This window comes from Sturnus vulgaris, chromosome 4, assembly GCF_052056855.1.
Source record: "Sturnus vulgaris isolate bStuVul1 chromosome 4, bStuVul1.hap1, whole genome shotgun sequence".
Lineage (NCBI taxonomy): Eukaryota > Metazoa > Chordata > Aves > Passeriformes > Sturnidae > Sturnus > Sturnus vulgaris.
This window is the reverse complement of record NC_142246.1, coordinates 2,160,013-2,183,261: the sequence shown is the minus strand read 5'-3', so window position 1 is coordinate 2,183,261 and position 23,249 is coordinate 2,160,013. Positions and strand designations below refer to the sequence as shown.

The following is a 23,249-nucleotide window of genomic DNA, read 5'->3' as shown; positions in this document are numbered from 1 at the left end:
AATCCCAGGGTGTGACAGCTCAGCTTGGAGCATTTCCTTGGTCGAGTTTTGAGAGGAGAAGGGATGACATGTGGGATGACATGTTCTGCTCTCCCCTCTGGCTAAAGGAAGGGATCAGAGAAATTCCTGAAGTGTGTTTGGGGGAGAAGAGATGCCACATGGATGAACAGCAAACTGGAGAAGGCAGGGATGGATGGAATTTTGGGCAGGAATTGTTCCCTGGGAGGGTGCTGAGCCCTGGCACAGGGTGCCCAGAGAAGCTGTGGCTGCCCCTGGATCCCTGGAAGTGTCCAAGGCCAGGCTGGACAAGGCTTGGAGCACCCTGGGACAGTGGAAGGTGTCCCTGCCCATGGCAGGGGTGGGATTAGATGATCTTTAGGGTCCTTTCCAAGCCAAACCATTCTGTGATTCATTCTATAATTTTATGATTCATTAAGCTCATGGTGCAAAGCACAGGGGGAGAAGAGAGAGCCCCATGTGTGAGTCCAGCCATAAATAAATGAAATACCAAATCTGCAATCCCTGACTGGAAGGGTGAGGGACTCCCATCTCTGTGAGCACATCAAACATCTGCTTTCCTATTATACATTAAGGACTGGAGTGCAATTAAATAGGAAATAATCAACTTATATGGCTAAGGGCACTGCTGCAATGGGGGGTGACTTCAAATATTTCCTGTCCCCATCAGCTCTTGAACCCCAGAGCTGGCTCAGTTCCTCTCCCATTCCCCAAATTTTGCTGTTGGCTTAGGAAATGAGAGGGGATCTGTGAAATGCAAGCAGGACCAGAGCCCAACAGAGCCTTCCCAAATCTGATAGGAGCTCCTCACAGCAAAATAAGATTAATATTTTTTTTAAACCCCATACTTGCAAATCAAAGCCTTTTCCTCACCGAGACCAACAAATGTTTTCCCTCTCACACCTGGACCCTCAAAGATCCCTTCACAGGAGCATCCAGCAGAGCTGGAGAACTGACAGGGTCTGGAATATTTCACTCCTTTTGAAACTCAGTTGGCCAGAACTCAGTGGCACAATGGCTCTCCTGGGAGCGTTTTGGGGAATGACCCAGAATCACAGAATTTTTAAGCTGGAAAAGAGCTCCAAGATCACCGAGTGCCCCTCAGCAGATCCAGTTTGCCACCAGTCCCCCCTCAGCCTTTGCTTTGTCCGTGATGCCTCTGGCTTGCTCTAGAATTAGGAAACCTTCCAGATGGAAATGCAAGGAATGTAAATTGATGTCTTCTCTCCTCATGAATTATCTGACTCCTGCAGCCGTTCTCTGCGAGATTATTTGAGCTGAACTTGACTGTTGCAGTAATTAATTTCCAATCAAGCAAATTTGCGTAAATCTTCCCTTTAGAAATCTGCCTTAAATCAGGGCTTTAGGCACCACAATCCAGCTTGGATTCATTAAAAATAGATTGCTATTGAAAGCTGCCAGCACTGTAAATACAGGCACCACGCCACCCTGCAGGACAGCTTGGATACACGCTCTCCACATAATGAAAACCTGCCCTAAAATCCATCCCCACAGCAAACGGAGCTGGGGCTGCTGGGCTCTTATCAGCAGCCCTGGCAGCCTTCTCTTGGTGACAGATCTGGCCTCGCAGGGGTGGCTTTGAAGCAATATCAGGATAAGGGTGACAAAGGCTCCAGGAGAAGGAGAGAAGGTCTTGGCAACTTGAGAAATCCCCTTGGGGACGTTTTGTGTGCAGCCCACGAGTCAGAGAGCAGATTCTGCTGTCTCAGAGAGGAGGAATCATGGGATGGGTTGGGTTGGAAGGGATGTTAAAAGTCACGGAATCCAACCTCCCTGCCATGGGCAGGGACACCTTCCACTGTCCCAGGCTGCTCCAAGCCCTGTCCAGTCTGGCCTTGGACACTTCCAGGGATCCAGGGGCAGCCAACAACTCCTTGTCCTCTCACATCATCACTAAAAACTCTGTGTTCATCGTTTTTTATAAACTTTAAGGAAGGGAGGAAGGGAAGTCCCTCTCTGTAGGACAGGAATATCATGAAGGCAAATCAAACACATTATCAGTGATGGCAGAGACTGAGAGAGGAGACACAAGGAAGGGTGAAACTCCAGCTCTCATCTCCAAATCTGGGTGAAATCCCTCTCCTCTGCAAATCTGGGATTTGCCAAGGGTGTGGAGTCACGGCTGCCCAGTTTTGGGAGGAGAGGGGTGGGAACAGCATTCCTGGTGCCTGTGCTGAGCTTGCAGCAGCCCCCACCTCAGCAGGACACGGGTGGGAGATGTCCTTGAGAAGGGACCATAGAATCATGGAGCAGCTCAGGTTGGAAAAGGTCATCAGGTTCAATGAGGGATTGGAAATTTTTTCTTTGCTCCCTATTCCTTGCCCTTCCTGTCCCAAATGCTTGGGGCATCTCCCCAGAGGGAAGGGTACCACAGACCAGCTCTGCTGGGCACTCACATCACAGAAAACCGTCCTGGAATGGGGAGAATCCATCCCAGCCATCTCTGGAGGCAGAGGCTTGACTCACTGAAAGACCAACCCCATGATGAGCCAAGCAAGGCCAGTGCTGAAACCTTCCCAGGACCAGGCTGTCTTAGAGAGAAATTCAGCAAAATGCCCTGAAAAATAAAAGTTCCTTCTCTTACCGCTGTCCAAACCATCACCCAAATTTTAGAAACGAGGTCCAAGAGCTCCAGCCACCACCAAGGTTTGCCCTGCCCACCTGTGGCTTGTGCCCAAGCAGCTCTGAAGCCCTGAAGAAAGGCTGATGGCTCTGATTGATGGTGGTGCTCTGTCAAAAGGAGATATTTGTGTGGGAAAAGAGCAGGATGATGTGGAGCTGGGCAGAGGAATATCAAATAATCCCAATTTCCAGCTTCCTCCACCACCAAAACCACAGGGAAGAATGAGAACTTGACAGCACAAGCCTGCCCAGTGGTTGAAGCACACCATGGATTCCAGGCCTGTGAATGAATGAGAAACCTCCTGGAGGAACTGGTGTCTCACATGCTGTTCTGAGACCTACCACTGGTGTTTTGTCAGGGCAAGGGATCTGTCATCTTCCCTTCCCACCAGGATCCACGAGAGGATACAGCTTGTTTCTGGAGGAGACTTTTTATTAATTTTTTTTCTATTTTTCTCACTCTTTTTTTTTTTTTTTAATATATTTGTATGCATTTAATATATTTGCACAACTTTTCCATTACTTTTTAAACAAAACACTCAGTTGCTTCTGTTTTGTTGGTTTGGGCTTTTTTTTTTTTTTTTTTTTTTAAGAAGGAAAAATGCAATCAAATATACTTCCACACTTCTCAGAGCCTCAGGAGACAAAAATCCAGCACCTGCTGATCCTGTTGCTTCCTCTGATGTCAGCAACAGGGCAAGACACTGAATTTATTCCAAATTGGCTTTGGGGTTGGTACTTCTTCAGTGCCCAAATTAAAAACTCTGAGGAGTCTTATTGAGTGTTTGTATTTCCCTTTCCTCAGTGAACATGTGAAATCCACAACTCACCACTTGAGGAAGCCTCTTGGCTGATCAATATCTCGGATAAAGACCAAGTACCAAGATCAGTATGTTGAATAAAGGCTAAGGACGTTCCTTTCAGGGAATTTATGGTTCCCCTCTTACTCCAGGATAGAGCTGGAGGGTTTGACAGATGCTGCAGCATAGAGGGTGACAGGATCAGTCCTGTCCAGGCTCAGACTTGAGTCCATGATAAAAAACTGCTGCTCTGAGGAGTCTGGGACAAGTCTGAGGGGCTGCAAGGTCCCCTCAGCCTGTTCCAGCCCCACGTACGTGGTGGGAGGTGGCAAACCAGTGAGGAACAGCATCCCCGGATTTGGGATGAGTTCCCCACCCAAAAAAAAACAACACAGAGAGGCATCCCCTGGCCAAGGAGAAACAGGACAGCAGTGGCAGAGCCCAGCCCTGCCGAGCCTTTGTTCAGCAAAGTCTGCTGAGCTCTTCCCCTTCCCCACTGCCATTGAATCATGGAGCATCTCCCCTGGGAAGAAGCCTGGGCAAGCAGGACTGATGGCTCACCAGGCAAGGATCAAGTTACAGGAGTGTGAAGCTGTGCTCTGTCCTGCCACAGAGAATATAATTTATACTCTCCAGTCACCACAGCTGCTGAGAGAGGGGAATGGAGGAGAAATTGGGGAGAAAGCATCAGGGAGAAGGAAGAGGGTCCTGGATTGGTTTGTTTTTCCAAAGCTCCCCACCACATCCAGCACTTCCCCTGAAGCTGCATTGCTCCCATGAGCTATTTAAAACCCTGGGCTGGAGAACTGGGACTTCTCCTCTGCCATGGGCTGCTCTAAAGCCACTGTCACTACTCAATAAATAACAGGGATGCACACTGAAGGCATTCCTGCCATTCAGCATGACCAAACCCACATCCCCATGAAGTGCATTGATAGCACATCTACCATCCAATTGCTGCTTCGAGATTCTTTTAAAAACTCTGGCTATAAGGTTTCTTGTTTTTCTGGCCTCTGTCTGCCTGGCTGTCTTAAGAGACCACTGCAAAATTACTTTCATCAGCTGCTGCTCAGTTAGTCTCGAAATCTATTTTCCAGACTCTAAAGCAAAAAAAAAAATGACAGTTATTCAATATTCAAGTATTTGCAGAGTGGCATTAAGCAAGGGTGCTGCTGTATTATTTACCATGGCAACTCAGGTTGCTAATTTCTCTTTTTCCTGAGTGTGGAAGAGCCAAGACATTTGGAAATGCTCTGTCCCTGATGTGACAAAATGCATTTGTGTTGCACAAAGCATTTCCTTCACCAGAGAAGCCTCCCTGTCACACCAGGACAGGCAGAGCTGGGGAGGGAAAAGGTGTTTTTCTGCTGACTGGATGACTTGGGGTTGCCTGGAGGAATCAGGATGTAACATCCATTATCCTCCCTCCAGGAGAGGCAGCAGGATCTGGAAATCTTCTGCAGAGCAGCATGGGTCCCTTCTCCATGGGGGAGAATCTCTCCCTGGCTTTTGCTTCAAAATTGGTCATTTTGAGTATTTCACAGTGGGGGTTTTCATCCTCACGATTTTTCCATGAATGCTCCTCAGCTCAGGTATGGCCTGGAACAACTCTGATGTCTGAACTTGCTTTCATTTGATTTAGCTGTGACTCCTTTCAGCTGCATCCAGGGATTTGCTGCTTTCCACAGCTGCTGTCACCACTTGTGGTGCACAGCAGGACACACAGAAATGCTGACAGTCCTGCTGAATGAACCTGCAATGTCCCTGCTCTGCTGAGGTGACACGAGGTGAACCAATTTATTCCCGTTTGGCAGAGCCTCTGAGTCCCAGCCTGGTGGGTAAACTGGTCTGGTAGTGCCTAAATATAAAATATCATTGTTTTGGACCCAACAAACTTCTCATTACTTCTTCATCTTCATCTTGGTATCTCCAGCATCTTCCCATGGTGAGCTTTTGCCTGCTCATGGTATAGACATGTCCCAAGTGTCCTTTGGAGCACATCCTAAATGTTTCCCCTAATAAACCCCTCTGGAGGATGAACTGCAGTGCCCTGCATCTCATCCCATTCCTGCACAGCCAGATTTCCCTTAGGAACTCACCTGGACAAGGCCCTGGTTCATGGCATGAGGTCAAAGGGTGGCCAAGGTGGAATTTCATGGACTGCTGCTGCCCCAGAGTCAGCTCAGTTTCTCCTCCCGAGGAAGGAGGCCAGGACAGGCTGTTCTGTGGGAAAGAAACACATTTTGCAGCAATGGCATGAAAATGTCTGATTATTAGCAGGGACCTCTCTCACTCTGAATTTCTGCTGTGGTTTGTGTGGTGCCCCCCTTCCCATGGCCATTGGTGTCTGAGGATTGGGCTGACAGGCTGCTCTTAGCCTACTTCAACATTCCCCTTGGATTTCCAAAGCACAGGGAGACGTGTCCACGGCCCAAATTTCCAACTGTGCACATCCCTGTGCCCATTTCTCATCCCTCCCCTGCTGCTCCAGCCCAGCCCAGCACCTCGTGGTCCAAGCACCACAAGCATCTTGCAGCCTCCTGATCAGAAACCAGACAGGCAGGACTTGTGAAACCACATCAGCCTCATCAAATCCTGCATTTTCCCTTTCAGTCAGGGGCATTCACAGATCCCTGACTGACAGGTGGTCCCACTCCTGCCATCTGTCACTTTGACACCTCAACAGCCTCTCTCAAACCCTTCTCCTCTCACCCTTCCTCTCACCCCCTCCAGATCTTGACTCAGCTCTTCTCTCTCATTCCTTGTCGTTTGATAATTAAACTTCCTTCTGCTCTGCCTTTCACCAGTCCTCAGGAGCTCATCCCCTCCCTCTCTCCTGCCATCTCCACCACGTTTGTCCCTCTGGGTCACCCCTGGCTCACTCCTGAGCCCTTGGCTGCTTTGCCATCCCCAAGCACCTCAACCATCTGCTCAAAGGGCCCTGACTCACACCCCATATCCAATTCAGGAAGAATTTCTCCATGGAAAGGGCTGTCAGGTATTGGAATGGGAAGTTCCCTTGCCCAGGGGGGTGGTGGAATCCCTTTCCTTGGAGGTGTCCAAGGATGTGGCTCTCAGTGGCTCTGGTGACAAGGTGGGGATGAGGCACAGGTTGGACTCAATGACCTCGGAGGGATTTTCCAATCTTAATTATAACGGGATTCTGAGATTCCATGATCTCTCTTCTACTGCTGTAACAGTGGTGGGAGTTTGCACTACTTAATTAGTGGTTTGTTTTAGTCTTTTTTTGCCTTTATCTAGAGCTAGGATTAAAAAAACACATGAAGGAAATGGATTTTTTTCATGTTTGGGCTTGATTGTTTATTAAATATTATTAAAAAGCACAGAGTGTTTAGCAGCACTTCTAGCTACTTGCTAGAAGTGAGGAAAATGGAGAAAGATCCAGCTGCTACAAGGTCTTTTAAAGCTAGACAGCTTAATAGAGAATTAACACTTATATTATTTATCTTTTTAACCCAATAACTAACTTCCCATGACCCTCAGTGTGACACTGACTGACTAACTAGAAACTTCCACTTGAAACTTATGAAGAAGAAGAAAATGAACACTGAAAGAGACACCACCCAAAATTTTCTATCTCGTTTCATACCTATTATTATACTAGAAAAACCTCAAATTTAAAATATTTTACTATGTGAAAGCACACACTTTTATTTAACTACACACCCGTGATTTTAGCTTTATTACTCAAATTTAGAAGCCTTCTCCAATGCCTCAAGTCAAAAGCAGTGTTCTGCAGGGGGTCAGTGCTAGAAAACACAGAAAGCTCAAAAAACCCCCAGGATTTTGGGATCCAACACACTGCCATCAACACCCCCCATGTGGCTTTCATCCTGCCAATCCAACCTCCTTCTCCCCACCCTTTCCTCAGCCCACCACTGCACTTCCAAAACCTCTTTATCCCAAGTCACACCCCATTCCCACCTTTCCCCAGCCACCTTTGCTCCTGTCCTGCCTCACCCCTGTGGTGCCCCCACCTCGTGTGTGCCATTCCCAGTCCCAGCTGGAGCCTTCCTGCTGGCAAGCCACACGAAGCCCCTTTTCCATCCCTCCCCGTGCTGGTGGCCAGGAGCCACTTGCTTGGGAGAAAGGCAACGAAACCTTTCATTTTGGGCTCTCCCCATGGCCCTGAGAGCAGGGCTGTGAGTGGGGTCCCAGCAGCACCCCCAGCCCACAGGGTGTAATGCAGGATGAATGCCCCGTGGCCCTGCAGAATGAAAGGCTCCTTGCCAGCCCTCACACGGCCCAGCCCTGCACAATAAAGACATAATTATGGCTTCAGCGGCTTGGCTTTGCTTTGAGGTTTGCACCAGTGCTGAAATGTTGTTCCATGCTGACCTCGGGCAAGCAGAATGATCTCATGAGCTCAGACTGCCCAGGCCACGCTTAGCAGGGAGCCGGTGGAAATGGGAGAGCTCGTGGTTCCCATCCTCATCCACTGACTGCAGGAAGGCAGCCCCTGATGTCTGTGAGGCTGGGGAGACCCTCAGGGTGATCAGAGAAGCTGTGGCTGCCCCTGGATCCCTGCAAGTGTCCAAGGCCAGGCTGGACAGGGCTTGGAACAACCTGGGATGGTGGAACATCTAAAGGTCCCTTCAAGCCCAAACCATTCCATGATTCTTTGACTTGACCTCTGGAGCATCCCCTGGGTTTACATGCTAAGGTGCAGACTTCTGGTTGTAATTTTAATTCTTCCCTAAGTTGGGGAGTCATGGAAGTTGACTTTCCTGTGCACAGGGATAAACCAGGGGATGGCTGCACATCCCCAGCAGTGCCATTACAAACCATCACCTCAACCCCATGTGCATTCCCATAACATCCCATAAGTCCCCTGAGCACCTCAGCACCCTGTTCCATCAGAGGATGTCTCCAATAAGGAACAGGTCCCTGCTCAGCACCCAATTCTTGTCTCCAGCTGCCCCTGGATCCCTGCAAGTGTCCAAGGCCAGGCTGGACAGGGCTTGGAACAACCTGGGATAGTGGGAGGTCTTTAAGCTCCCTTCAAACCCAAACCATTCCATGATTCTTTGCCTTGACCTCTGGAGCATCCCTGGGTTTACATGCTAAGGTGCAGACTTCTGGCTGTAATTTTAATTTTTCCCTAAGCTGAGGAGTCATGGAATTCAACTTCCCCTGTGCACAGGGATAAACCAGGGATAAACCAGGGCAAGGCTGCAGTTCCCCAGCAGTGCCATTACAAACCATCACCTCAACCCCATGTGCATTCCCATAACATCCCATAAGTCCCCTGAGCACCTCATTACCATGTTTCCATCACAGGATGTCTCCACAATGGAACAGATCCTGCTCAACACCCAATTCTTGTCTCCAGTTCTTGTCCCCAGCTGCCCACCCACCCCTCAGATCAGCAGCCTGGTCACCCCCTCTCAGCTGTGCTGTTCAACAGCCACCTTGCAAACCTCACCCAGAATTTATTCCTCCACAGTTGACACCACGAGTGTTGGTGCAGACAGTCTGTTATCTTCCATGACTCTCCTCCTTCCCTGTAATTCACACCAAACACGCCCTCTCAGCCCTGCCAGGCTCTATAAAAACAGCACCAAGCCTTGAGGAGCAAATTTAACAGAGCCCTTCTGGCCCTGGAGACACAGAGAGCAGCACAGTCTGTGATCTCAGTCTGCCCCTTACTGAAAAATAGGATTTTTTTTTTCCATATTCCCCACAGGTGACAGCCCCTGACTCTTGCTGTGCCCTGCAAAGTTTCCAGACTTTGTTAGGGAGAGCAGGGTGTGGCACAGACCAGGCCAAAATGTACTGAGGAGATGAAACCATTTGGGTGATCATCTGACAGTTTTTTAACCCATTTTCCATCCTGGTTTCTTTATGGCATTATGTCTGTTTAAATCCAGGAATCTGGATTTCTGTTGGCCAGCAAACTCTTGGTTTGGTGTGGTGTTTTTTGATTTTTTTTTTCATTAGTTTCTTTTTGTTTTGTTTTTGTTTGTTGTTATTGTTGTTATTTTTGTAATTGTTGTTGGTTTTTGTTGGTTTCTTTGGGGTTTTTTTGTGAGGATTGGGTTGAGGGGTTTTTTTATAGGTGTCCTCTAATATCATCCTATTACTTCCTCTCTGTCCCTCCTCTATCAATTTCAGTTCATCTCCCTTGACCATGGAGAGGAGGAAAAAACCAGAGGAAGGCAAAGATTCCAGGATGAAATTCCACCAGGACCTGGCTTGGCTAGGTCAGCCACCTTTATCACTTGATGGTGATTACATATGATGAATTCCAACTCTCTGCAGATCATTCAGTGACTCTTAATCTTTTTTTTTTCCTTGAAAAGCAGGATGGTGGATGTCCTGCATGACAACAGTCAGGGTTTACTAATCCAGTCCAGGCAACCCCAGTCTGTTTCTAGGCTCTACATTCATTTCCAGCTCTGCCCTGAAAAGCATGTTTTGTTGTAAAGCTTTTCTTTTTCTTTTTTTTTTTTTTTTCTTTATATGACATTCAGGGGTTTTAAGAAACTACAATTAAACCCAGCTTTTACCAACAACAAACTATTTCCAACAGCACGTTCAGATACTCCAGCAAACATTCCCCAGCTCCAGCCCTCCTCTCTGGCTGCTTAGATTGACTCTGAAAACAAAGCATTTGCCATGGTAAACCATTCACCAGCTCTTCCCTTTCCATGGATTTTGGTACCCAAAGAACACCCCCACAACAACAGCATCAAACCCCCAAACACGAAGTGGGATGAACACAAAATTTTTACCCCCGCCAGCCCAACGAGCACATTTCCTAACAAGAAAACACTTTTTTTCTTTTCCACACGCTCCACATCCGAGCTCCCCAGGTTGGTGAGGAGGAAACCATGGTAACTGGACAGTTTAATTGGATGTGTGTTGGCTGCAGAGAATGGGAAAGATTGCAAAATTGGTGCTGGGGAGTCTACATAAACATGGCATGGTTTGGAGAGCCCACGGATTCAGCTGAAGGGGGATGTGATGCAGCACATCTGGCACGGGGGTGTCTCCTTTATGTAACACGGAACCAGAGGGGGTCAGGAGCTCTGTGGGGCTCCTGGGAAACACAAACCAGCCACTGCTCCCCTTCTCCATCAGCCACCTGGACCTGGGGCCAGAGTGGGAAACGAAAATTAGTGATTTCTCCCAGGTATTCTGAGCCCTGCCTGCTTCCCAGCAAGGAGGAACAGAGCACAGCCCCCCCAGACACAGCTCCATGGGATCCCAGTGTGGCCAACAGGCAGCAATCCTCCCATGATGTGTTTTGTTTGCTCAAACAGGCAAAAATGCAGAATAAATCTGTTTAGAAGTGCTGTCTGCTCTGAAAAAGGGAGATTTTTCACCTGTTCTGTGAAGTAGCACTGGCATGCATGAAAGCAGGTCCTGAGATGGTTTAGGACACAAGTGGAAATCCCTTTGAGCAAATTCAGTGGATGAGGTTTCCCCTGAGCATTGAGGAGGCCACTGGAGATAGGGGCTGATCTTTCCTCTCTGGAGATTTGAGGGCTCTCAGGTGGCAAACACTTCCAGTTCTCTTGATTTTTTTTTTTTCTATTTGACCACCAGACAACCTGGGATAGTGGAAGGTGTCCCTGTCCGTGGCAGGAGGTTGGAATGGTCTTTGAGGTCTCTTCCAACCAAAACCATCCTGTGATTCTGTGGCCTCAGATTTCCTACTTATGCAGGATGAGCTGACAAGCTTTGGGCTGACTTAGTGCTCTGCCCTTCCTTCTTCTAAATTTCTTCTTTTTCCTCTTTCCTTCTGATCAAAATACAGGTTCAGCCACTTTTTCTCAAACCTTCTGACTGAGCAATTTCTTATTGCCCACTTGGCTGAAATTTAGCATTTACCCATCACTCCACTGCTTCTGCTACATTTTTTCAGCTTTTTGGATGCTGTGTGTCCCTTCCATGTCTTCCCTTTCCATTTTGGGATTTTGGAACCCAAAAAACCCACCCACAACAACAGCATCAAACCCCCAAACACAAAGTGGGCTGAACACAAAATTTAAAGCCCATCAGCACAATGAGCACATTTCCTAACAAGATAACACTTTTTCTTTTCCACAAACTCCACATCTGAACTCCCCAGGCTGGTGAGGAGGAAACCATGAAAACAAACCCACAAAGAGGGATGAGAGGGCTTGCAGAGGACAAGAGGAGACTGTGCCAGGGGAGACTCAGGTTGGACATCAGGAGGATTTTCTGCATGGAAAGGGGGGGTCAGGCATTGGAGCTGCTCAATCCCTGGAGGTGTCCAGGGAATGGCTGCAGTGCTCTGGGCTGGGTGACGAGGTTGGCAAGGTCAAAGGTTGGATTTGATGATCTTGGAGGTCTTTTCCAACCTCAATCACTCGATGACGCTGTCGGATCGATTGGGTCGGAAAAGACCTCCAAGCTCATCAAGCCCAGCTGTCAATCAAAAAAGATGAGGGGGGGAAAAAAAAGGGATGTGGCCACGCCAAGAAGATGAACCACAGCACAGCCCTGACCTTGACACAAGAACCAAACCCACTTTTGTTCCAGGATATCCCAGAGGTGCTCAGCCACCCTTTGTCCCTCCCGTGCCTCTCCGGCGGCGGTCGCCGAGCCGGCGGGAAGGAGCCAGCGGGAAGGAGCCAAGCCCTGCGTGTTTGGGGAGTGAGCAAACCCCACTAAGTGGGATCTGGCTGTGCTGTTTGTGTTGCTAAAGAGCAGCACATGGGCCACGGATCCGCTGGGCTGGGCCGGTGGGTGAGGAAAGGCTGGAACCCAGCTGCATTTCGAAACGCGAGACGTAAACAATGATTTGCCAACGAGAGTAAAAGTACGAGGCTCTCAGCAGAGGCTGTAAACAGCCTTGCACATTGTATCTGGAACCAGAGGGCCATTAGCCCTGTTATTGATACCCCAATAATCAGAACCAGGGCGGGAGCACTGCCAAATTGCTCTGCTCCCCGGCTGTCCCTGCACATCCTCGGCTGGGAAAGGCTGCTCTTCCCTTCCGTGCCTTCGGCAGAAATTGCCTTTTTCTGCTCTCTCTGGTGCCTGGCTTGGCTTCTTCAGAGCAGTTAAAAACTCACTGCAAGCTCTTATTAGATGTAGAGCGAATCTGAACTGAGAGAAAGCACCTGATGTCCATCAGGGAGGTTCTGTCCCATGTTGGAGGGGTGTTGAGCCCTTCCACAGAGGGTTTGGAGACAAATGCACACCTTGGAAGCACTTTCAGGTGTCTCCTGAAAGTGAAAACCCAGCACTGCAGCCTTATTTGGCTGTACAGGACAGATGGGCTTCCCAAGGTCTGTCCACGAGGGCAGGAGGGGATTCCACAACCAGGATTTACCTCCACGTGCCACAGCTGAGGATGACCCTGGACTACAGGGAGTTCCTGAGCAACTCTAAATCATGTTAACCACATTTTTTGTTGGCTTATTGCCTGTCTTTAAACCCCAGATCTTCCCTCCCGAGTGTGGAAACATCCTCCCTGCCCCTCACCTCTCCTTCCCTGCTGGTGTTTCCGCTTCATTCCCTGATTTCCTCTTGGCTTCAGGAGGTGCTGACAGCCGTGGAATGGGAGCAGAGAGGCAGAGCTGCTGACAGGGAGATGTTCAGCTGATGGGAGGCCACCAGCACGGAGCACCTCAAGGGATGCTGCTGCTCCTTCTGCAGGTTCTCCATCAGAGCTGGTGCATTTCCAAACCTGGCAGGGAGCACTGGGAAGTGGAAGGATGCAGATGCAGGCAAAGGAGCAAAGACCAAATTTTAATTGAAGCCAAAGAGTACAGAAAGGCACAGGGATCAGCAAATCCCAGAGCTCTGAGCAGTGGGGAAAGCTCACACAGATTTACTTGGGACCATGTGCAGCCCTTTTACAAAACAGTTTGCTTTTAATCCTTTACAGCAGGGCTTCAATTAAAGAAGAAAGAAAAGTAAACAACGAAACAGAAAAGGCTGAGGATTATTATCTAAGAAGAGGGAAATGTGCACAAATGTTTCCCTTCACCATGGGATGAGATGTTTGCTTTGCTGTGGCTTAGAGGGCAAAACAGATTAAAGAGGAGTCACCTATTTCCTGTGAGAGTAAAGTCCACACTCACCCTGTGCTGAAATCCCAAAGGTTTGGTTGTCTCAGTCCCCTTGGGGCTCCTTTAAAATCCTGCTTAGCAACACAACACAACGTGAGTGTTGCACCAACAGTCAAAGTATAGACCCTGCATTTTCATGGAATTTGTAATTCCCAGTAAATACAACACAACTCGCAGCTCCAAGGAGATCTGGGCTGGATCACAGGGTGAAATAAATGGCTTTGAAGGTCATTTCTGTGATGAATCAGGAGGAACTTTTTTTTTTTTTTTTTTTTAACTGATGATGCATCCAAAAATTTTATTTTCAGATTCCATTTTCTGAAGCAAGGTTGAGTTATCTGAGGTCACCAAGCTGACCCCACCTTCCTACCTGAGCTGCCTCATGTCACACACAAAGGGCCCTGACAGATTTTTTTGGTCACAGCATCAAACTGGGAGCCAGGATTGAACAGGCCAGTCCCCAAATCCTTCCAGTTCCTGCTTCCCATTATTCCATTATTCCATTATTCCATTATTAATTCCATTATTATGGATTATTCCATTGGGAATGGAATCCCAACATGGCTTACCTGATGTTCTTCTGGATTGGTGTGGAAATAAACTCATTTAGGCCATGAGTTTGTGTTTCAGGGGCTTTTCTGAGATCCCCGAGGTCAATCTTCTGCACAGCATCATGGGATGCTCTGTAAAACACCAAAATTGAAGAAATTTGTCCCATTCTCTTTGTAAAACCTTCTCAGGCTGCCACTGGAACTTCTCATGAACAGCTGGACCATCCTACAGATGTTATGGAAGTCACAGAATCATGGAATGGTTTGGGTTGGAATGAGCTTAAAGAGGAGCCCACAACCTCTCTGAGCAGCTGAATGCAGCCAAAATCCAAAATGTCTCATGGTTATTATATAGAATTTTTTGTTCTTTCCTTCTAGACTACAAACAAAGACAGGAGAACAAGACAGAATGGAGAAAATTGAAGAATTTAAGTTAAAATTGAAGAATTAAAGGGTCAAAAACCCAAATGGTTATTTGCTTACTTTCACACCTGAGCTCAGATGATTCTCTGCACATTTCCTTCCCCTGCCCCGTGTTTTCACTCATCCCTCAGCTGATGCACCCCTGCTCAGGAAAGGGTTTTCAGACCCCAAAATGTGCAGCAGAAAGAGATTTTCCCCAAAGCCACATCTGCCCTGCATCTCCTGCTGACAGCAGCCTTGCACTGCCAAACCCTGAGATTTTTTTCTAATTTGTTCAGAGAAGAAAAAAAAAAAAAAATTAAAAGTGTGATTTTCTTGCAAGTGTTCAGCCTGAATAATTAATATTTGGGGGTGTGCACAAGATGGAGGCCACGGGAGCACCCTGCCCTGGATTTTCTTATTTTAATTTCGAGAGATCCTTTGCTTGGGGGTATCTGGGAGTAACAACAGGGCTGAGCTTTGGAGGGGGGCACAGACCCCAGGGGCCCCAGGCTCTGCATCAGAGATGTCACAGAACTCTCTGTCCTCCAGCCCCAGCGTTCAGCAGGTGCCCAGGAGGTGAGAACACCCTGCAGAGAGTGGCACAAATTCATCAGTGGCCTGTTAATGAACTGACAGCCAGCCAAATCCATCCCCTTATCTCTCAGCACACAAATGAGGCTGCTGAGACAATTCTGCCTGCGAGTGGGCTTCATTAATGCCCAGTTCAGGAAGGAAAGGATCCAAGGAAATAGAAAATATAAATTCATGGTCGTGTCTTCATCCTTTCCACCTGGGGTGACAAAATAAACCTCAGGCCTGTGCCTGAAAGATTGCATAGTACAAAAACAAAAACAAAAAAAAAAAAAGAAATGGAGCAAAGTTCTTCTGCCCTGGGGACTGTCACCAACAGCTCCATGTGAAGAAAATGCCAATTAAGAAAATTTGGTGCTCTGAAAAAATCAGCAAGTCTTTCCTACCTCTCATCTCAGCTATAACAAAGGGTTTCTGACCCTATAAATGGGTTCTTTTTCCACTGAATATTTTACCTGACACATGCACACTTTATATTTTCTTCTCTTTCTTGGGTGCCTTGTGGGAAAATTTATCTTTTAGGGGGGTCTTAGTGTAAGCCTGGAGTTGGTCTAGAAAGACAGGAGCAACATTTGGCTTTGTAACACTGAGCTGGAAATAAAAGAGGAGAGATTTAGGTGGGATCTTGGGAAGGAATTCCTGGCTGGGAGGGTGGGGAGGGGTTGGGCTGGAATTCCCAGATTTCCTGTGGCTGTCCCTGGATCCCTGGAAGTGTCCAAGGCCAGGTTGGGGCTTGGAGCAACCTGGGACAGTGGAAGGTGTCCCTGCCATGGCAGGAGGATGGAACTGGATGATCTTTAGGGTCTCTTCCAACCCAAACCATTCCATGATTCTATCATTCTATTTGGAATTTCTTCCCAATATCCCATCCATCCCTGCCCTCTGGCAGTGGGAGCCATTCCCTGTGTCCTGTCCCTCCATCCCTTGTCCCCAGTCCCTCTCCAGCTCTCCTGGAGCCCCTTTAGGCTCTGCAAGGGGCTCTGAGCTCTCCCTGGAGCCTTCCCTTCTCCAGGGGAACATTCCCAGCTCTCCCAGCCTGGCTCCAGAGCAGAGGGGCTCCTGTGGGATTCAGCCCTGGGGGTTCATCCCCCCTCCCTCCCTCCCTGTGCTGCCCACCTCCCACTGGCTGTCCTGCCCACACAGTTTAGGGATTTTGAGGTTTTTTCCACGTTTTTAAGCCATGTTTGAAATGTTCCCATGCCAAGGAACCATCCAGAGCTCAGCCTGGAGCCCTTCCAGCAGCTGCAGCTTTTTTATTTAAACTACAAGGAATAGACAAACCTGTGGCATCACTTCAATAAAATCAGCAAGGGAAAGACCTGGACTTGCTCCTCAACCCGAGCACGAGGGATTCAAAGAGGATCTTGAACCTGGGACATCAAAATCCAGGTGGGATGAACCCCAGTTGTCGTGGCAGGAAATCAATTGCAGCTCAAGACAATCCCCTGAGCTGCCTCCGTGCCTTTTCTCCCGTGATTCCATCCCTGATTTGCTGCCACAGACCAGAGTTTTCCCAGAAAAGTGAATTATGAGAGGTCTCCTGTCTGAGAGCCTCGCTGATCTATTTGCTGGCATCGTGCCTGGCACCTTATTTATCCAGTAAAGTGCCAAGAAAAGAGGATTTGTTTGGAATCTAAAGATGAGGGAGCACCAGGGGGTGGAGAACGCCAGGTTTTGATGGGAGGGAAAGCAATGGATGGGAATTCCTGATGCAGTTGAAATGTGAGACTTCGGGCACCTTTCTTTAAAAATATTTCTTTTCACTAATAGTTAGGACTGAAGGAAGAGCAGGAAGCTGATGATTGCTGTGGGTAGAAAGATAAAGATTCTGCAGAGGGAAGAATTGGAAATTATCATAAAAGACAAAAAGCCTGAGAGCTGAAAAGGGTAGAATTTAATAAGGCATGAAAGCATGTGCTGAGGAGATCAAACAAAAACTTTGATTAAAAGGGGGAAAAATACAATTTGGGAATGGTGAAAGGGGAGAAAATATGGAGATGGGGGATATTTATCTTTGAGAAACTGAGGCAAAAATTGTCATCCTGGCATGTGGGATGCTGGTCAGGAAACTTTGATGCCACTGTGAGACCACACCTGGAGCATCCTGGGTAGTTCTGATAAAATTTATTTTGCTGAGAGGCTGAACCCAAACTGTCATGCTTGGAGGAAAGAGATGCTGGAGTGGTGCGAGGGCGAGTGGGAATGGAAAAATCGAAGTTTTCAGCCAAACTGGGGGGATTTGGGGCAGCTGAAGCAGGTCCTGCCTCTCTTCCAGGGTGTTTGACAGGCAGGTGTGTGCTGCTGGGAGAGAAGCTCACTGGGAAAAGCATCCAGGCTCCCAGCACGGATGGATGGCCAGGGCTCATCCTAAACCTCCAAAACTTAGAAAGATCTTTTTTTTCCCCCAAAAAAAATATAGAGAGAAGGAGTTCTGTGCCAGCTGGGGCGAGGGTTTGTTCATCAGGGAGCAGGAGGGAGCACAGGCACAGCAGGGTGGGAATCTGCTCAAGGGGAGAATATAGACAGGGATTTAATTGGCAGGGATTTAATTAGGAGCTTGCATTGAGAGCAGTGAGGATCCTCAGCTGCCCTCCAAAGCTCAGTGACCGTGGCACGACCTGAGAGCAGAGGAACGGAGCTGGGGAAGGGTCTGGAGCCCCAGGAGGGGCTGAGGGACCTGGGAAAGGGGCTGAGCCTGGAGAAAAGGGGGATCAGGGGGGACCTTGTGGCTCAGAAGGGTCAGCAACAATCAGAGCATCAAGAAGTGAACTTTGGCAGGAGAGGAGCTGCCAGAGCATCCCAGCTCTGACACAAACTGGAGATCCCTCTGTTTCTTTTCCTTCTGCCAGGAAAGACAGATGTGCAAAAGGGGAACTCTGTGGAAAAAAAAATAAAAAAACCGAGAAGAACTGCTCCAAGCTTGAATAATCCCTTTGAGAAGCAGTTCCCACAGGCAGAAGCAGAGCAGAGGACTCCACAGGAAAGGCCACGAGATAGCTCCCTAGGAGTGGCAGGGAAGAGAGATTACAGATATTTCCTCTGTTTGTTACTCAAACAATGTGAGGAGACTCGGTTTCACTCAGCACAGCTGCCCTCTCCTCATGTGCAGTGTGCTCCCTGCTGTCCCCGTGTCCCTGAGTGTCCCTTGGGACAGCAGGGAGCAGGGATGAGGATGGAGATGGACTTTGGGGAGTTCAGGATGGATTGTGAGCGCTGCTGGCTCAGCAGAGGGGACACAGAGCCCGCCCAGGGTGACAACGATCCCACAGCAAACTCTGATCCCTGGGGGTGACAATGATCCCACAGCAAACTCTGATCCCTCAGGGTGACAATGATCCCACAGCAAACTCTGATCCCTGGGGGTGACAATGATCCCAGAGCAAACTCTGATCCCTGTGCTCTGCCACAGGGACAGAACCCAGGGAATGGCTGGAGCTGGGTCAGGGGGGTTTATTTTGGATCTCAGGGGAAGATTCCTCATCCAGAGGGTGCTGGGCACTGCCCAGGCTCCCCAGGGAATGGGCACAGCCCCGAGGCTGCCAGAGCTCCAGGAGGGTTTGGACACCACTCCAGGGGTGCTCAGGGTGGGATTTTTGGGGTGTCTGTGCAGGGCCAGGAGCTGAACTGGGTGATCCTTACAGATCCCAGCTCAGGATAATCTGGGATCCCATGAAACCTGTCTGTGTCAGACCTGGGGAACTCTAAAAACACCACCTGAGGGAGCAGAACTCCTCACCTCTCCCAGGGACAGCTCTCCAGCTGCCTTCCCAGCTTCTCCCACCACTTCCAGCCAAGTCAAACAATCTCTGAGCTTCCTCCCACCTTTTTTCTCATCCCAGCTGTGGTGCCAGCCCCTCTCTGACCCTTGCTGCCCACACACCCTGCACAGGCAGCTACAGTGAGAGCAGAGCAGGAATCCCTCTAGAAATTCTCTGTCTGAAAGCCTCCAGGATAAAAGGGAATAGTAGAAAGGGGGTCAGGCTGTGGGAGAGTTTCTGACCCCCACCAAAGGTCCACACTCATTCCCCAACCCAACCCACGGCCACACCTGGTGGCTGCAGCCCTCCCTGGGCACCAAGGGGCAAAAGCAGAGCACAAGTTCAGGTCCAGCTTAGCAAAACATCCCTGGAGGGGTTTAAAAACTATGTGGATGTGGCACTTGGGGACGTGGTTTAGTGGTGGCCTTGGCAGTGCTGGGGGAATGATTGGACTGGATGATCTTAGAGGGCTTTTCCATGATAAAAAAAATCTGTAATTCCACATTTCCCAGGCATTTTGCACAGCTCTAAGTGTCATTGTAAGGTTGAGGTCCTGGTTCTCACCTCAGGTGCTGCCTGCAAGGCTTGGGGGTGCAGTCATGTGCCAAATTCAGGAATATCTTGCAGCCTCCACTCGTCTTCATTTCCATGGGGAATTAGGCTGCTTTATACAATTCCAGAATTCTGGAATGGTTTGGGTTGGAAGGGACATTAAAGATCATCTCATTCCACCCCTGCCATGGGCAGGGACACCTTCACTATCCCAGGTTATTCCAAGTCCTGTCCAGCCTGGCCTTGGACACTTCCAGGGATCCAGGGGCAGCCACAGCTGCTCTGGGCACCCTGTGCCTCACCATCCTCACCATCAGGGACTTATTCCTATTTCTTCCATTTTCCTACATTCATTATTCTTATTTTCATCCCTGACTGTGATTATATGAACTTAAGCTGAGATTTTTTTTCAAAGTAGAGGGTGTCCTCTGAATATTTACAAAGCTCCTGTTCCATGGGAGGAGCTGCAGTTCCTGCAGGCCAGTGGTTAAACGTGGGTTAATCACAGAATCATGGAATGGTTTGGCTTAGAAGGGACCTTAGAGACCAACCTGCAGCTCCAACCCCCTGAAGAAGGGACTCAGTCACTCCTGGGCTGTAAAATGGGCAGAAAATGGATTTTCTGATCTCCTGGGGGCGTGCATGAACCTCACAGCAGAGGTCCCGTGGGTGCTGCAGGTTGATCACGACTGCAGCTTCTCAGAAAAATGATGTTTTGGCAAGACTGAAAATTTCTCTTAGAAATCAATTTCCCAGGGAAAAAAAAATTAGAATAAAAAGAAAAAAAAAAAAATTGCAAGTAACAATCTGCCTGGGACAACAGCTGGGTGCCAACTTCACCTAAGATTCCTCCTGCCTGCCTCCCACTCCAGCTCCTCATTTTTCTGCTTTTCTTTTCGCCTGCTATCAATTTTCCACAATATTGCAAGCAGCTCCTGCTCTAATGAAACATCTTATCTGCTTGTTTGAGGTGTGTCTCACTGCTGGGAGTTGTTTGACATTTTGAATTAGATGGTTAAAGAAGCTGTTTCACTCGATGTTAATTAGAGCAGCAGCTGGTTGTGGTGGATTTTTTTAATACAACACTAAGAGTAAATTAAAAGAAAAATAGTCTGGCCTCCCTTAGAGCAGTTCAAGGTGGAGGTTTTGAAATAGCTGAGAAAAAGGAGTTCTGGTGTTTTATTCTTGTTTTCTTAAGATTTGGTCATTCTGAATCACTGTTTTCCAGAGAATTAAACTTTCCAGTAAAAAGGAATGTCTGAGTTTTGCCTGGTGGTAATTGTGATGCACAGGCACTGCTATTAATTTTCTTATCCTCCAGGGATCCTACAGATTACAATGGGGTTTAATGGGTCTGTGGAGACCCATGAAGAATAAGAGTTATGATTACAGAGCTGCTGGTCACACCAGCAAGGATAATCAATCCAATAAAACAGTCCAGGGCTGGGAACATTGCATCCACAGCTGAGGCCAGCCAGGATCAGACCTTTCCTTTGAAGCATCCAGTACTGACCAAATCCTTCTAAAAGGGACAAAACCCTTGGGAAGCAGCATCCATGGGTGCCCACAAATCCTGCATGATCCAATATTAGATATTAAGAAGAAATTCTTCTTTGGACAAGGGCCTGGAGGGACAGGACACAGGGAATGGCTTCCCACTGCCAAAGGGCAGGGATGGATGGGATATTGGGAAGGAATTGTTCCCTGGGAGGATGCTGAGGCTCTGGAATGGATTTCCCAGAGAAGCTGTGGCTGCTCCATCCCTGGAAGTGTCCAAGGCCAGGCTGGACAGGACTTGGAGCCACCTGGGATAGTGGAAGGTGTCCCTGCCCATGGCAGATTTAAGGTCCCTTCCAACCCAAACCATTCCATGATTCCATGCTGATTCCATGCTGATTCCATGATGATTCCATGATGATTCCATGATGATTCCATGCTGATTCCATGGTTACAGTCCCAGCTCAGCCAGTGCCTGCTGGACCTGGCTCCTTCTCTCAGAGCTCTCTCCTGCCTGGCTTTCTCTTCTCCTGCTTGTGCCAAGGATAAAAGCCACCCATTTTCCTTGTAAAGTCACCTCTGAGCCCAATCACAGTTTAAAATCTTGGTGGTTCTCGAGCCCAATGTTGCCTCAAACTCCTGTTCACATCTTCCCTCTTTTCCAATCTCCAAGGACAGAGCATTTGTTCTTCCCACACTCTCCATCCTCACGAAGCAGGGATGTGTAAACACAAACAGCAGCACATTTCTGTGCTAACAGCCTGTCCTGGCTGCTCTGAGCCAGGGAGGATGAAAAGGAGACAGGAACCAGAGTAAAACCAGCAGACAGCACACGGTGACATGGCCAGGGCAGGCTGGAGGGCACCTTTGTCATCACACTCCTCTTCTGCTGCTGGTGGTCACATCTTTGTTCCATCTCACTCTGGGAACCTGATGTGGGATCCACATGGATCCCCTGGACTCTCTGTCTTTGGCAAACAGATCTCAAGGAAATGAAGGTTTGGTCAACAATTTTTTTTCCCACCTCCACCCCAAAAACTGCATTTGGAAATTTTCCCGGCGCTAAGAGCCTTCCTGGATATCCAGCACATCTCATTTCTTCTGGGATGCAGCATGAAAGGCTTTGAGTTAAATTAGATATTAGATGTTTAGATTATAAATTAGGAAGGAATTCCTCCCTGTGAGGGTGGGGAGGCGCTGGCAGAGGTTTCCCAGAGAAGCTGTGGCTGCCACATTCCTGGAAATGTCCAAAGGCAGCTTGGACAGGAACAACCTGGCATAGTGGAAAGTGTCCCTGCCCACAAGATGATCCTTAGAGTCCCTTCTACACCTCATGCCACAGGGTAGAAAATCATGGAAAAGCCCCAGGAATCCCATTTTCTCTAATTCTTGGCTGTTCTTTCCACTACTCCAACATCCTCTAAACAAAAAGGTCACTTCCATTGTTCCTTCACTTTGTTCTGACAGCTCCAGCACGGTGACACCGGGCCAGCTCAGTGATGTCAATTAAATTAAACTTGTCCAGGCTCCAAAGCCTCCAGAGTCACACTGGAGCAGGGGACAGCTCTTTGCAGTGTCATTAGGAGCTCGTCAAACACATCCTCATCATCGTGTGGTGCCAACACTGAGTTCAGAAAAGCAGAATGGCTCTGTGGGACATTCCGTGCTTTTGATCCAAAAAAAAAAAAAAAAAAAAAAAAAGAAAAGAAAAGAAGGAGTTGATTCATTTCTGGTTCAAGAATTCACCTGAAAGAAATGACAAAACAAAGAAGCAAAGACAAACAAAGGAAATGTTGGCTGAAGGGAAGAGCTGTGTCCCTCCTCAGTCAAAATAACTGTTCATTAAGAGAAATCTCCTGGAAAAGGTCATCAAAGACAGTGATGCACAAGATGAGGCAGCCTGGTGACAGAGGTGTGTGATGTGTTATTTCCTCTGCTGTTCTTTAAGTTCCTTGGCACCACAGCAGCTCCTGGTGAGGGGTGAGCTGGACCCACCACAGCCTACACTGGGTTGGGAGTGGCCAAACCTCTGGGATTTGTCTCTGGGAGATTTTACTGTGACCTTCCAGGGCCTGCAGGGGCTCCAGGAGAGCTGGAATTGGGGACAAGGCCTGGAGGGACAGGACCCAGGGAATGGCTCCCTCTGGGAAAGGAGAGATTGGGCTGGGATCTTGGGAAGGAATTCCTGCCTGGGCTGCAATTCCCAGATTTGCTGGGGCTGCCCCTGGATCCCTGGCAGTGCCCAAGGCCAGGCTGGACAGGGCTTGGAGCAGCCTGGGACAGTGGAAGGTGTCCCTGCCCATGGCAGGGGCTGGAATTGGATGTTTTTAAGGTCCCTTCCAACCCAAACCATTTCATGACTCC

At 48.5% G+C, this 23,249-nt stretch overlaps 1 long non-coding RNA gene across 1 annotated transcript in view; it reads right to left on the bottom strand.

Moving 5' to 3' along the window:
- Window positions 1–13,113, bottom strand: part of LOC148223841 (uncharacterized) — a 33,793-nt gene extending 20,680 nt beyond the window's left edge. Inside the window, exons 1-2 of the long non-coding RNA XR_015803528.1 lie at window positions 12,942–13,113; window positions 5,561–5,684 (exon numbers count right to left, since the gene is read on the bottom strand). This is a non-coding gene — a long non-coding RNA (uncharacterized LOC148223841). The remainder of the gene's footprint in view (window positions 1–5,560; window positions 5,685–12,941) is intronic.
- Window positions 13,114–23,249: the final 10,136 nt, after the last annotated feature.